The sequence below is a fragment of the Canis lupus genome, chromosome 25 (genome assembly GCF_048164855.1).
Source record: "Canis lupus baileyi chromosome 25, mCanLup2.hap1, whole genome shotgun sequence".
In the NCBI taxonomy this organism is placed as follows: Eukaryota; Metazoa; Chordata; class Mammalia; order Carnivora; family Canidae; genus Canis; species Canis lupus.
This window is the reverse complement of record NC_132862.1, coordinates 16,554,841-16,571,148: the sequence shown is the minus strand read 5'-3', so window position 1 is coordinate 16,571,148 and position 16,308 is coordinate 16,554,841. Positions and strand designations below refer to the sequence as shown.

Below are 16,308 nucleotides of genomic sequence, written 5' to 3'. Positions count from 1 at the left end.
GGGATGAAGCCCCATGTCAGACTCCCTGCTCAGCAGGGAATCTGCTTCTCCCTCTCCCTCCCCTTCCTCCCTCCCTCCCTCTCTCTCTCAATTTAATCTCTCTCAAATAAATAAATCCTTTAAAAATTTTTTTTAATTGCTTCCATCAAATCAGGCTAGACTTGTTACTGTATCATTTTAACCCCTTGAAAACTGGGCAAAAAAGTTCCACTTATTTCACTGCTTTCTTCTGCTTGTAAAGTACTTTTTACCCTGCAAATACATTTTTTGTTCTAAATCATACTTTTAAAACTAATTACAAAGAAAAATCAAATTAAACACCTTATAGAATGTTAAGTAAGAATACAAAATTCTCGGTAACACACTACAAAAATCTGAGAAAATACCACCTTTCGACAAGTGTGTTTTGTGTTTCAGTATCCGTGCCTGATTAGCAGTGTTGTTTAATCTGGTGCTTGTTAGATGGACATTATAAATTTAATCTCTAATCAGGATAGATGATTTGAATCTGTTTCATTGTCAGACTCCACCCTGACAATATCCAGTCACTTCATACAAACCAATTGTCCAGGAGTTTTTTCCAAGAGTAGAAAGAGCACAGAAGGAGCGGTGCTGGTGACAAGATCACTTAAAGTATACCCCACATGGGATGTATTTGCCATCTCACATTTAAATCTTTCATCATAGCACACCTAAATTTTAGTATGGGTTTCCTTCTGGAAAATAAATAATTGTCCTGGCTGACCTAGCCCTTTCTCCTTTTCCTCTGAAGCCAGTAAAAATGAGGAAGAACCTTCCTTCCTCTAACATTCATTCTTACTGTTTTAGAGTGGAAGAGAACTTCAGAGATGATCTAACTTAGCTCCCTCATTTTGTGGCTGAAGCACACAGGATGGAGAGGCCAAAATGGCCTGCCCATGTCATACCAGTAGCTAAACAGAAAGTCCAGTCTTTCTGTCATCAGGCACTACAAAATCTAAGAGCTTAGGGATGCCTGGGTGGCTTAGCAGTTGAGCTCAGGGTGTAATCCTGGAGTCCCGGGATCGAGTCCTGCATTGGGCTCCCTACATGGAGCCTGCTTCTCTCTCTGCCTGTGTCTCTGCCTCTCTCTTCGTGTCTCTCATGAATAAGTAAAAACAAAATTAAAAAAAAAAAAATCTAAGAGCTTAAAAACATCATGCCAAAAGATGTGCCTATGCCTAGGTGCTCTGGGGCATAACTACAGCTCACCTGCTCCCTGCAGGATATTTTAAAATTTCAAGAGAAACGCAGTGACATCTGTCAAACACTGTGGGAACTGTTAGCACTAGGCGGTTCTGTCTGAGTATTAGATTGAACTGTATTTCTTCCGATGATGTCACAGTTTTGCAGGGCTGGGCTTTTGGCATTCTTGTGATAGCAAGCAAGTAACTTGTAAAAATCAATGTGAAGCAGGAATGAGGGTGGCAGGGTCTATTATGATCTGTGGCGTAAGAGGTTTTGCAGGGCCCCAAACCCAACAAGCACCCACGTGCCATTAGTAAGTAGTAGTTGTCATTTAAGAGTGGAATAAGAATATTAATTTTTCAGGGTACCTGGGAGACTTAGTCAGTTGAGCATCTAACTCTTGGTTTCCCTCAATTGTAGTCTTGGGATCAAGCCCCAGTCAGGATCCACGTTCAGTGTGGAGTCTGCTTGTCCCTCTTCCTCTGCTTCTGCTTCTTTTCCCATGGGCATGCACACTCTCTTTCTCAAATAAAATCTTAGAAAAATTAAATTTTTTTTGGTAACTGTTTTGTAGGACATTTTCAAATGGCGCTAAGTTCCTGGCTTAGAAGTAGTTATTAAGATGTTTATACCTAACCACTAAGTAAATGATCCTTTTAGGGGTTTCTGTTGGCCTGGAGTCCCATGACAGGCTAAGGGTGCCATAATTCAAAAGAGTTTGGGAATAAAACATCATACTAAGAAAAAGAGAAAGGTCATATAAGGGTGAATGAAGCCAGGTACATTCAGTAGCGAAAGGAGGTTGAACAGTCCTCGCAAGGTTATTTGATCACTTAGCCGCACACTGGCTACTAGAGCAGATTCTACGTGGTGTTGCTGCCTGCCCAGGATATGGAGAAGATAAACGACCGGGCCTCTCTGCTTCCAATGCTTTTTCACCTTGAGAACCTTTCTGGGGATTGTTGGCTCTTTGTCACGTGCCCTACAGCTTACATTTGGAGGCCCTGTTATCAGATCCTGGGCAGTCAGCTGGAGGTGCTGTCATTGTGGACAATGTCAGAATGCCTAGAGGTGACCATGGCGCTGAAGAGGACACTATTGTTTACGTGCCTTTCTTGCATCTGCCATTGTATTTTCTTTCTCACTTGTTCCTATAGAATCAATTCTCTAGGGATCCCTGGGTGGCGCAGCGGTTTGGCGCCTGCCTTTGGCCCAGGGCGCGATCCTGGAGACCCGGGATCGAATCCCACGTCAGGCTCCCGGTGCATGGAGCCTGCTTCTCCCTCTGCCTGTGTCTCTGCCTCTCTCTCTCTCTCTCTGTGAGACTATCATAATAAATAAAAATTTATAAAAAAAAAAAAAAGAATCAATTCTCTAGAAATGGTGAGTCATGTTCTTTTTAGATTTTTTTTATTGTGTCTTGCTACTTAGTAGATCCAAGAACATAGTAGAGTGAACATTGAAAAATATGTGTAGTAGGAATATTATTTTTAGAAAATAATCATTCTTGACATTAGGAATTTCGGAAAACAGAGGAACGGAAAATAGTATCAATATTTCTTCCTCACAACTGCTTTATGATTTGGAGGTAGGTATGCCTAAGAATCTTTTCTTTTTTATGTAGTTGTTCATAGTATTCAGGTATGTATGTACTTTCCCCTTTACTTCCAGGAGCTAGTATAGCAATAATTTTTTTCCTCTTTACTCCCCCCCCCCCTTTTTTTTTTTTAGTTCCAGGAGCTAGCATAGCAATAATGACTTAGACCCAAATGAGGTTCAAATCTTACAGTGAGACATAGGACACAGAGCTGAATTTCTAAATCTCTGTTTGAACACCTAAAAAAATGAGGATGGTAACATCTACTTTATAGTCCTTGTGAAGTTTAAGTAAAATATTTGTGAAGTGTTTATTATAATGCCTGGCACATACTATGGGCTCAGTAAATAGTATGTTGTTATTAATATACCATCAACATTTTCCTTATGCCACATCATTTTTGTGACCCTATTTTTAATAATTGCATGATATTCTATCAAGTTGCACACATTCTTATGTAATCATTCATCTATTATTTTTTTAAAGATTTTATTTATTTATTCATGAGAGACACAGAGAGAGAGAGAGAGAGAGAGAGAGAGAGACCTATGCAGAGAGAGAGGCAGGCTCCATGCAGAGAGCCCTATGTGGGACTGAATCCTGGGAATCCAGGATCACACCCCGGGCCAAAGGCAGGTGCCCAACTGCTGAGCCACCCAGGCATCCCTCATTCATCTATTATTAGATTCTTAGGTTGTCTCTAAACTTGCACTAGAATAAAGAATTCTGCAGCAAGTGGTTACTCATTGCAGACTTAGTTAAGTGCTCACTATACACAAGGACCTTTGCTTGGCATTGGGAGCACAGGGTCCAGAGTTGTAGTCCCTGGCCTTGAGGGGGTTCACAGTCTGGTGGGGATCAGGGGGGAAATAACTGGCCTGTGGTAAACACCATCACAGTCCCCGTTACTAAGAAAGTACAGAGAAGAGGACAAAGTGTCAGACTGCCTGGAGAGCTTGGAGAAGTCAGGAGAGGTATGTAGAAAAGGAGTTAAGTGAGTTAATGGGATGGGACCCAGGTTATTAAGAGCTTTTTAAGCCATCATACAGAATTAGTGCAATGGGAACGTCAGTTTTGAGAAGAGAATTGGCATTATCCATTTAGGTTTTATAGCCTGTAGGGGATAAGATGGAAGCAGAGTTTAATTAGGAAGTTATTAAGGAGACCAAGTGGTAAGAAGTGGCCAGATTGGAAGAAATAGCTCATGACAGGAGCTGTCAGGTTGGTTGTGAAGGTGTCGGAGAAGGCTTGGAGGTGGTCTCTTGGGCATTAGATTGAATGATTGCCAACAATGGAGTTGCCATTTCCAAAAACAAGGAATGATGCAGGAGGAGCAGGTTTGGGGAGAAAATCCGAAGTTGAGTTTTGGGGGCTTATGTTTGAGATATTTATTAAACACCCAGGCAGAGATGTTCAATAGATAATTAGATGTACGAATTTGGAATTCAATGAGAAAGAGGTTTTTCTGGATACGGGAGGTATCAGTATATTATATATATAGCATGTTTTACAAACTTGGTATAGTTTTTTTTTTTTTGAAGATTTTATTTATTTATTCATGAGAGACATAGAGAGGCAGAGACACAGGCAGAGGGAGAAGCAGGCCCCATGCAGGGAGCCCGACGTGGGACTCGATCCCGGGTCTCCAGGAACACGCCCTGGACTGAAGGCAGTGCTAAACCGCTGAGTCACCCAGGCTGCCCCAAACATGGTATAGTTTTTTTTACCCATTGTTACTCCTCTCATATAGAATTTTCTTTGGTATTTTCACCTTTTAAAAATCCAAATAAAGTTCAGAGTCACTTTGTTACGTTTATTTTCTAAGGTATGTTGGAAATTTTACTACTAACTATATGATAATTTTGGAAGACTTGGCATCTTTAAAATACATCTTTGTATTCAGTAAAATATTACATGTCTTCATTTCATTTTCCTTCAACCCTTCTGGTAAGAGTTCATTTTTTTCCCCCTAAATAGTTCACAGACAGTTCCTGATACTATTCCCAAGAATTGTATACTTTTCATTGCCCTTGTTAGTAATTCCTCTCATTGGTATTCTGATAGTTTTTGCCCTTATAAAGGAATTATATTGATATCTTTGGCCATCTCACTGAGCTTCTGGTACTACAAATAATATCCTAATTATTATCCCTGATTTTTTTTTTCCCAGAGAGAATCATATCATCTGCAAATTATTTTTGTCTTTTTCCTTGCAATACTTGTCTCATTTATGTTCTTGCCAGGAAAAGAACTCTTAAATTTAAGATAAGAGGTAACTGTGGAGACAATTAATACCTGCTTCTAGTCCTAGCTTACAAGTTTTGCTTTGTTTTCACCTTAAGCTTATCCTAATTATTTCTTTGCTCTTTTAAAAATTTATTTCTGATGGATTTTTGGAGTGTCTGGAGTTTATCTGTTTTAGATTTGTGCATTACTTCTAATAGTTGGTCATGGTGTAAAATAGTATTTGGTTTTCAGCCTTTTTGCTTCTTCAAGGACTTACTCTGATTCCTTGAGCAACATGGGTTGAGGGAAAGCTGTTTTCCTGCTGAATCAGCATTTAAGTTTCATGATTGCAGAAACAAACCTATAGAGAGTATGTAACAGAGATTTCAATCCCATAATTGGGTAGGGCTCTAATGAAAAATTTAAATTCAGTATCCCTCCCCTAGCCTCAAAATCCATAAACACAGTAAAAATGAATGTATATGTTATTTTTAAATGATTATAAACACATTTATAAAATGGTTGGTTTTGAAAACTTAATTTCAAGCTAAAGCAGTTTTGCAAATTTAAAAGTTCTATTTGTCAAAAAGAATCTTTCTAAATACAAAGCCAGGTTCACTTCTTATGCGGATTGCAAATCAGAAAATGATTTGCTAGTGCAGCTTAGATTTCTAGGATGCTTTATTTTGAATTTTCAAGTTAACTTTCAAGTTTTATTTTCCATTTGTCAAGTTAAGCCTCTTGTGACCTTTCTTCCTGAATGAGCAGTGGACACTATCTGAAATGTAAGGACTTTGAACCACCAAGGGTAGATTCGCTGAAAAGCTTTTAATTGGCTTGCATTGCCTTGTTTAAATAGCCAAACACCTGCTAGGCAAGCCCTTGCGCATGTGAGTGGCTATATGTTGCTTCCTTTAGGATTTGCAAGGCTGGAGCACAAAGACAGTGATTGTTACCCAATAAGCTGTAGTCACACACTTCTACCAATCGCCTTAGGAGGGCTGGTTACCATGGAATCCACCATCTGTTCACTCCCCGCTGGAATGTGATTATCCTTGCTGGGCTGGGAACTGGGAAGCGTGTGCTGTGTGAAATTATCTGCAATGGACTGGGTTAATGGGAAGCTAGATTTGGCTCGCTGGAAGAACAAATGAAGGGAGTTTTGCTTAAACCATTTGTGACTTCTAATCAAGAGGAAAACATTCAGCCTCTATAAGGTAAGTGACCCTAGTACTGTGTACCCAGTTTGTACTACATTTGGTGTGGGGCACTATCTCCATGTGGTCCAAGGAAAGGGAGCTATAAGCTCTTCTGGAACAAATCTCCAGCATTACACACTTGTGTTGTATTGAATTTAAGCAGCTCAGTTATGCCTGTACAATGACATGTTGGTAGAAAAATAAAAGAATTATTTTTTAATTATTTTAATTTTTTTGTGCCTGTGAAATTGTGTTATGACCTCTGAAAGTGGCAAAGAGACAATCATTTTTAATGGTTTCTAAGAGTGAGTTATACCGATAGTCTTTGAAATACGCCCATGGCCACAACGTGTTCTCATGCCTGTTCGTCCAATAAGAAAATGTCTCAGGTCAGGGACATTTGTAGGTTATGATTTAATTAATAATTATCCTAGCCCACACGGCTGACCTACCATTACTAGCTCATGTTTTGAAATGCGATGCTTATACAGTTTTATTTTGCAATGCTTTTGCACAAGTTTCAAGGGCCCTGAGCATGTGGAAACAATGTGACGGGGCTCTAACGGCAGGCATGCAGGCACGGTGATAAGGGCAGGGGCAGAGCTAGGGAGACCGGTTTCTTTTTCAAGGGCTTCCTTTGTTTTTCTGGTTCAACAGCCCCTTAAAATGTGTGGTGCATATTGTAAGCAGTCGAAGGAGATTTTGGTGCTAACAAATGGATGACTGACATTTTTCTGTGTGGCTAAGAGGTTGGTAGCTCAAACAAGGGACTACTATGTCCTTTGTAAAGCAGCATTGTATCCCCTTCCCCAAAACAGTGCCCTAAAATATAAAAGTGAAAAACAAAAAGAGTGCTGTCTATACTCTAGATACTCCTTTTGTGTTTTTCTATCATTTAGACCATAGTACCAGGGCTCTGTGAGTCTGGCTAGGTCTGCCATTTTTATTTGATATAGGAAGGGTTGCAAAGAAAAGCTTTGCTTATGCAGCTTGAGTCCTAATTATGCTGTTTTGCTGTCATCTTAGACATTCATGTCAGTAGGTCATTGGCTTCCTGGAGAGCTAGAAAAGGTCATTGCTAATAGGCCGTACCTGGCTCAATTTTCTTTTCTTTTTTTTTTTTTTAATGATAGTATAAAATTAGATAACCTTGTGTTGGTCAAGGACTTATGGTCTACTTCAAGAACAGGATTTGGGGCCTGACTGCTAGTTGTGGGTTCTTGGTATTAATTGTAGTTTACTTTAAAATTCTTACCTGCTTTTACACTTACTGGCCTAAATACATCATTATTATTTGAAGTGTTTTTACTATGAAGAAACATACTGGCTCCAAAAAGAATCTTTTTCAATAATAATAGATGTCTGTCTGCTTGAAATTTTCCTTAGCATCTGTAAAAAAATTCTAGGACAATCTTGTATTATTGGGATGAAATTTTCACCTATAAAAACACAAGCAATGTAAGTTTGGGGAGGAAAAGAAATAATTTAAGAGTATCTCTATTTAGAGTGTTGATGTTGCTTTAGTTACCTTGTATCTTAACCTGAACAAGCCTTTGAGTAAATGAGTGTGAAATGTGTGAGCATCCATGTGCCTGGGGTGTGGCTACTTCAGCAGTTGAGGAAGGCTGCATATAGCTGTATACTTCTCAAGTTCTCTAGTGTTTGTGAACTTCTTTACTATTTTTATTGTTACTAAATTAAAGTTAGAAGATTGTGTTTTCTTTAGAGTAGGTATTCATGTTAGAATTTCTCAGCATTTTGTGAATATGGACACTTAGTCATTCATTTTCACTTGTAAGCATATTTATTAATGTCACCCCTGACTCAGTTTTCAGAGTAATAAATAGTAAAGCCACGAGCATTGTTCGAATGTGGTGGAAAAACCTCTTCTGTCAACCACTGACCAGAAGCTAAGGGCTGCTCTTTCAGAAATTAGTAAAGAGGACTGAAAAGCTGGCGTACTCTTGGAGCACTTAGATCCCTGCCAGCATACCTGAGGGACAGGAGTGCATGGTCCGAGAACGTGAGTTCACCTGAGGGCATGTGGTTTTTGGACCTGGTGGTTCTTATTGCAGGTGGCCAGGCATTTGCTTCCATTCACAAACATTGTCAGAAGTAAGACTCTCCATCACGTCCGTGATCTTGTAGTAACGAGTTCAGACTGTATTCTGTTCTTGGGTCTGCTGCCAAGCATTACTTTCTGGTGCTCACCGTCTTTACCTGCAAGGGTAGGGAGATGCCTAGATTTCCATGATTTCTCAGGCTTCTTCCAACTTTTCAAACTGATGGCACAGTATTTTTCAGTCCTTCAGTACAGCTAAAGATTTTACTAAATGGCAAGTTTATAATGTTAACCCTTATTCAGAGTTATTTCTTATAAAAGTATTACGTAGATGATGAATCGGAAACTCTGAATAAATTGCTTGTACTGATTCAAACCCATAGCAGTCTGAGTAGACAGCAAAATCAGCTCACACTAGTTCAGGGCAGGCAAGTCTTTCTGTTGCTTCCTTTCACACATGATGCTGGGCTACTGCCTGACTTGACTTACATTCAGACAGGTAAGGTACAGAGCTAATAGGTAGCACTTAAATACTTAGATTTTTTTCTTCCTATATTTTATTGCCACATTCTTTCTAACTATTTATTTATTTATTTATTTATTTATTTATTTATTTATTATTCATGAGAGACGTAGACGGAGAAGCAGGCTCTTCACAGGGAGCCCAATGCAGGACTCAATCTTTGGACCCAGGATCATGCCCCAAGCTGAAGACAGATGTTCAACCGCTGAGCCACCCAGACGTCCCTCTTTCTTTCTTTCTTTCTTTTTTTTTTTTTTTAAGATTTATTTATTTATTTATTTATTTATTTATTTATTTATTTATGAGAGAGAGAGAGAGAGGCAGAGACACAGGCAGAGGGAGAAGCAGGCTCCACGCCGGGAGCCTGACGTGGGACTCGATCCCGGGACTCCAGGATCGCACCCTGGGCCAAAGGCGGGCGCCAAACCACTGAGCCACGCAGGGATCCCTGACGTCCCTCTTTCTAACTTCTAAACTAAGTCTGTCTCTTTGCTTTTGGAGTACAGATTTTAAATCCATTTTTTGTGGTTTATTCTTTTGGGCTGTGTGGCCCATTTGGCCCTTGAGCTGTTAGAGATGATGGAACACTAGGGATGTGGAGAAGAAACTGCGGATGCTATTGTTGCTGATGCTGTATTCACATGTCCTTGGTGTTGAAGTTGTTTGCATGTTACATGACATTTAAAAATAGATATGCTAAAAGTTGCCTTCTTTTCCCCATCCAACAATTCCATATTGCTGTGGTTTCAAGAAATGCTTAGAATGAATTGATTTTATGCACCAGTAAAATTTTCTATTTGTGTTAAATATAGAACTACAGGATGGGAAGCCTTTAAAGTGTGTAGGAGAATGATGCAAGTTCACCAAAAGCTAGGGCTCAAATGTGCATTTGGCAGGATGTTTCCCTGTATGAGTGTGCCATAGTTTTGATTATCAGCGGCTATTTCTTCTAAGATGCTTCCTCTTCTATGTTTGTAACTGCTTCTATGCTTCTGTAGAATAATAAGGCAAACTTTGTATAAATTGGCAGTGAACGGGTCTATGGAAGCAACAGCATGTTCTTGGAATGGTTTTGTGTAACATGCACACCTTCTCATTCAGTTGCCACCACTTCAGGTGTAGGAGTGGCTTGATGGAGTTGTGGTGAGGGTGTCTAGCAATACCTTACTCTTAGAAAAGTTCCATATTTTACAAATAACCCCTACTCTGAGGCTAATTGTTCTTTTGTAACAAATGTGTTCAGTTGCTGACTTCCCTGCAAGGAGTTGTTTTCTTTCCTTCCTTCCTTTGCTTCCTCCTTCTCTGCTTAAATCCTGTGTTCTTTTTCTTTTTTTCTTTCTTTCTTTTTTTTCTTACCAATTTTGTGGTCCTGAATTCAGATTAATAAAGTCATGAGACAAGGTGTGTTTTCATAAGGCAAATAGATGGAATCTACTGGATTTTTTTTTTTTTAAGATTTATTTATTCACGAGAAATAGAGAGAGGCAGAGACATAGGCAGAGGGAGAAGCAGACTCCCTGAGGGGAGCCTGATACGGGACTCAATCCCGGGACCCCAGGATCACGCCCTGAGTCAAAGGCAAATGCTCAACCCTGAGTCAAAGGCAGGTGCCCCTATTGGATTTTTTAAATCTCTATTATGTTTGGCTAGATGTTTATTTTCACATAATTTTCACATATTGTCACCTATTTTGAAGATTTGTCAGGATAATCTTGTTTTACAGCTCTCATTTTACAGAGAAGAATCTGAGACCCATAAAGATTAAGCAGCATATCCAAGGTCACAAAATTTGAGTTGCAGAAACAGCTAATTTTGAATATTCCATAATGAATGCAAAGATACAAGGTAAAGTCAACTGACTTCCTACATTGTTAGCCTTATGAGGAGCAGAACATTGGAGTGTCACCCTAAAGTCTCACAGATGTGATTTTCGGTATGCCTAGAGGAGGAGCAGCTTTGAAAGATGGTTCCTCAATAACCAAGGTGATAAACAGTTTTTAAAAAAGTTTAGACATTTTTAGAAAATATTTATTTATTATTTTAGAGACAGAAAGCACATGGGGGAGGGGCAGAGGGAGAGAATCACTGGGCTTGATCTCACTACCTGGAGATCATGACCAGAGCGGAAACCAAGAAGCAGATGCTTAACTGACTGAGCCACTCAGGTGCCCCAGAATTATAGGCATTTAAATGAGAATTGTAATTTTCAAGCCAACTAGATGTTTGTGTTTTTTAGTTTGCATATTTTCTTCCTTGCAGAAGTAAAATGATGATCAGAATGTTTCTTGGTGATTGTAGAGCCCAGAGCAGAATGTTTCTTGGTGATTGTAGACCCCAGAGCAGGTGGGGTGGAACCATGGGGAAGGACAGCTGAAGGACAAATATAGTTCCACTTGACGGCACATTTGTCATCTGGCTAGTATATTTCTGATGTGGGCTAATGCATCCTCTTTGAACATTGTTGGGGATATACAACCTGGCCTCCCTTTTCTCAGCTTCCCACCATGCCACCCTCCTGCTTATTGAGACCTTCTTTTGGTACGTTACTGTCATCAGTGTTAACCGTGCGTTCACTTAACAAATATTTATTGAGCATTTACTCTCTGCTGGGCAGTATTGTGGAAGAGGGGCCACAGAACACAAGGGGCAAGGACTTCAGTGAAGAGTATATAGTAGAAGGGGAAGACAGATAATACACCAATGAACAGTGTTAATTTCAAATAGTGGCAAGTATGTGAAGAAAAAAACCATCATGTGTTGAGGGATTTTAGGGCAACAAACTTCAGACTGGTTAATCAAGAAACTCTTATCTGGAGTGGTTTCATAAAGCTGAGACACAAGTGATAAGAAGCCAGCATGATCCAGTGGAGTTAGCAGGGTGGGGCGATGGTGTTATCCCCACTTCACTCAGAAGGAAATTGAGGAAAGCCTATTAGGATCATACCATCTTCAGTATCCATATTACTGAATATATGCTCTTTTTCAAAGCCAGAGTTTAATGGGCCAGCATGGGAAGGCAGTCAGTACAGTAGTTTACAGCACAAGCAGTCTAGATTTAATTCCATCTCTCATACTGGCTACCTGGAAGTCTCTAGCCAAATTACTTAACCTCTCTGAACCTGTTTCCCCATTTGTTGGAACTTATAGGGTTATTATAGATATCAAAGGAGGTAGTATTCAAAAGCCTATTTAGTGCTAGAGATGTTGGTATCTTGGGGGCATCAGTGATAATCTCATAAATAGTGAAATATTTCCTCTGTTTCACTGTTTGGCAGTGAAAGCCTGGAAGTACTATTATCCTTCTCTCTATAGGGCAAATTTGTCTTTGATTTCTCCCATCATTCCCACCCCTCGCATTCATTCATTCATCTCTCACATTCATTTATTCAACAAACAATTTTGTTGTTTTAAAAACTATTTTGAGGTATGATTGACACACAGAAAACCATACATATTTAACATATACGACCTGTTGAGGTTTGGAGATAAGTATACACTTGTGAAATCATCACCACAATCTATGCCATAAACCTGTCCATCATCTCCAGAACAGTTTTTGCGCGTTCATCTGCCTTTGCCAGATTCTGGTTGAAGAACATGATTAGACATGCCCAGTTAACAATCTGTTAACAAATCAGTGTGCATTCAGTGTCCTCCGTGATTTGAGGAGGTTCAGGGGACAGAGGAGTAGGTAATTGTGACCATACAGGTGAAGTAAGCTGGGAATTCTAGTCTGAGGCAGCAAAAGCAGGGAGGCATGAGAGGCCTGGCAAGTGCCAGGAGCTGAGTGCAGAACTTCAGTGCTGGTACGGTTGGGATTTGAGAGTGGAGATCTTAGCTTGCATAGAAGTTTTTACTGTATCCTGTAAAGAATGAGGAACTTTTGAATAGTTTTAAATATTCTGAGAATAGATCTTCAGTTCTGTAGTCTACAAAGGTAGCTGGCTCCTTAAATGATGGAACCACTGGAAAGAATAATATCCAAATTATTCTTTTGCATCTTTATCTTCTTCTTCTTCACCATAATCTTCATCCACAGCAGGCAGAAATTTTCTTATCACCACTACCACCACAATACAGTTGTTCTACCTTACTCTTGATATTTAGATTCTTACTATTATTTAGATACTTATTAGCACATAAGTAAAATTTGCATCGAACAACAACAAAAAAAAATCCTTAAGAATTTCCTTAGGAAGGCATTGCTTTGGAGATCAACTCTTTCATTGAGTTTAACCTAGTGTGTGTGGCTTTTTTGTTTTTTTGTTGTTTGTTTTTGTTCCCAGGGTTGGAAGAGAGATTGCCACTGCTTTACTTCGGGCATGGGATGAAATAATTACTTTGCTTGCATTTAAGGGTCATTCTGCATGAAATATGGGGGAACAGCAGGTTTTGATCTCTATCTCATGCCTATGAACAGGGCATATGAGCATTGAGGTCAAGTTGCCTAAATACAACTCAAGCTATAGCATCTGTGTTGGTGCTGCTCGTTCGTGTACAGCTGTTTTCTATACCTGCAAAGCACATGAGTTCAAGCAAGTTTAAATGCACTTATAGTACAATTACTGTTATTGCATTAGTTACCAACTTTTAGTGTTTTCTCTGTCAAACAATTCAAAGTGTATTTATCATCTCATTTAATGTTTAACAAGTAGTTGAGATGAGTGGAATTTATCCTCATTGAACAAATATAACTTGCTATGAGATATATACTATTTTCTTTTTTTCTTTTTTTTTAAATTTTTTTATTTATTTATGATAGTCACACAGAGAGAGAGAGAGAGAGAGAGAGAGAGAGGCAGAGACATAGGCAGAGGGAGAAGCAGGCTCCATGCACCAGGAGTCCGACGTGGGATTCGATCCCGGGTCTCCAGGATCGCGCCCTGGGCCAAAGACAGGCGCTAAACCGCTGCGCCACCCAGGGATCCCAGATATATACTATTTTCAAATTTACTAATAATTAAATGGTAAACCGGGATTAAAACTTCCATTCATTCTGATTTCAATTCTATATTCATTCTCAGCTTTTATGCTCAATGTTCTTTCATTAGAAAACTATTGTATTAACATAGGCAAAAAGCAAAAAAAAACTCCTCCCAAACCTGGGAAACTGCAGTAGCTAAGGGAATAGAAAAGTAAGATTACAAAGAGATGAAGAGAGAATTAATGAGTTTTATTGTCTTTAAGAATCCCATAGGTAGTTAGTAATTGTCAAAGAACATGAAAAGTTATTTGAAGAGAGAATTAATGAGTTTTACTGTCTTTAAGAAGCCCGTAGGTAGTTAGTAATTGTCAAAGAACATGAAAAGTTATTTCAAAAAGGAAGAAACATAAATTACTCATACATGAGAATAAAGTTTTATATAACTAGCTATCAAAGAAATATACAAAATATTCCTTTATTACACTGGCAAAAATTTTCTGAATGGGTATATTTTAGATTGGCACCCTTGCTTGCTTCGGAGGTCAGTGAAAATTTATATAATTTTTTGGAAAGCAATTCAGTAATATGTATTATCTTAATTAGAGAATATTTTGTTGTAAGGGAAAGAATACCCTATAACTTAAGGGAAAAAGAAGGACATATAGAAACAATAAAAAAAGTTACATTCTGGAGCCAAGGACAGTACACTCATCCAGGCCTCACAGGCGCCTGGAGCTAAGACAGTTACACTCTCTCTCCCTCAGATGGGCCTTTTCTGAATTTCCGAGTGGATGGTGGAAAACAAGGCCACCTCAGATCTCATTCACACCGCTTTCTAGTCCCAGTGCCCAGCAGAAACAAAGTACAACTGCTGATGCCTTGGAGAGAGATTCTGATGGTGAAGCATTGGTCATCACATCAGATGTGGCCATGGAACACAGAGGTCATTTGACTTATCTGCCAACTCAGAAGGTCCTGTGAAGCAGAAACTCTTTGAAAGGGGAGTAAAGCAAGCAAATATGAGAATACACCTGGTACATGTATCATTAGCACTAAAAATGTTCGTGTCTTTTGATCCCACAGTCTGAATTTTAGAAATCTACCCGTAGTAAGTTACCTAGTGATCCAGTAAATGATTTATCAGATCACATCAGATGCTCCAGTGGAATGGAGAGAAACAGGAAACTACCGATATGTTCTGTAGGGAAATGGCTACATGAATTATGGCTTAGTCATGAGATTATGTGTTATACAAATATTAAAGAATTTTTCCAAAAAAATATAGAAAAATGCTCACAATGAAACGAAATATGCATACATGTTGTTTACACTGTACTAAGTTACATTTTATATATAATACACAGAAAAAATGCTAGAGGGAATTAATGCCAAATACCAGTAACTACTAGATTTTATTGATTTTTACTTACTAATTTTTGAAATATTTATTTATTTATTTATTCATGAGAGAAGCAGAGACATAGGCAGAGGGAGAATCAGGCTTCCTGCAAGGAACCCAATGTGGGACTTGATCCCGGGCCCTGGGATCATGCCCTGAGCTGAAGGCAGACGCTCAATGGCTGAGCCACCCAGGTGTCCTGACTACTAGATTTTAGAATCACTTTTGTTATTTACAACTTGTCTGTAGATTTTATTTTCTTATTTTTTTTTTTATAAGATTTTATTTTTAAGTAGTCTCTACACCCAGGGTGGGATTCAGATTCCCAACCGCAAGATCAAGAGTTGTATGCTCTACCTACTTAGCCAGCCAGGCACCTCTTGTCTGTCGATTTTAAATGATTGACAATGGCCTTACAGTAATCTTAAAATTTGAAAACATAGGGATCCCTGGGTGGCGCAGCGGTTTGGCGCCTGCCTCTGGCCCAGGGCGCGATCCTGGAGACCCGGGATCGAATCCCACGTCGGGCTCCCTGCATGGAGCCTGCTTCTCCCTCTGCCTGTGTCTCTGCCTCTCTGTCTCTCTCTGTGTGACTATCATGAATAAATAAATAAAATCTTTAAAAAAAAAAAAATTGAAAACATAATATAAAATGACTCATTAAAATCTGGTAGAGAAGATAAACCCATCTTAAGTAAAGCGATAGTAACTGACATAACGTAGTATGTGTTTTTGTGTTATGGATTGTGTAATAAAAACTTAAGAATGGATTTCCTAATAATTAGACTCTTTGTGAGTGGCATGGTGTTTTCAAGAGCTATTTTCCTATCACTGATGATACTCAAATAGAAATCAGACAAGCACTTAGAAGAATTATGGAGATTCATCTGTCACATACAAACAGATGGCATCTAAAGTCCTTTTTAACCCCAATGTTCTGTTAGAGAAACAGGTTTACTATGGAGTGATTATTAAAAAAAAAAAAAAAAAGGTATATAATTCGATGTTAGGGGAAGATACACAAGGGTAAGTAGCTTTTGTGAAAGAGATGTGAAATTCTTATATCGGAGATGTCACAATCTATAGGACTAAGCAGGAGGCAGTGAATTTTAAAATTGTCAGACTTTGAAGGATGTGATAGTTGGGGATTGGATTATGTGATGGAAGTCATT

At 39.0% G+C, this 16,308-nt stretch overlaps 1 protein-coding gene across 5 annotated transcripts in view; it reads left to right on the top strand.

Annotated features, from left to right (window-relative positions):
* The window catches only part of FGD4 (FYVE, RhoGEF and PH domain containing 4), a 214,293-nt gene that overhangs the window by 84,630 nt on the left and 113,355 nt on the right, over positions 1-16,308 (top strand). The window contains exon 1 of one of the 5 annotated variants that reach the window (XM_072798414.1): positions 6,041-6,246. The exons of the other annotated variants lie outside the window; for them this stretch is intronic. The gene's annotated coding sequence lies outside the window, so the exon portion shown is untranslated. Of the gene's footprint in view, positions 1-6,040; positions 6,247-16,308 lie in introns of those variants that run through there. 5 annotated transcript variants of the gene reach the window in all.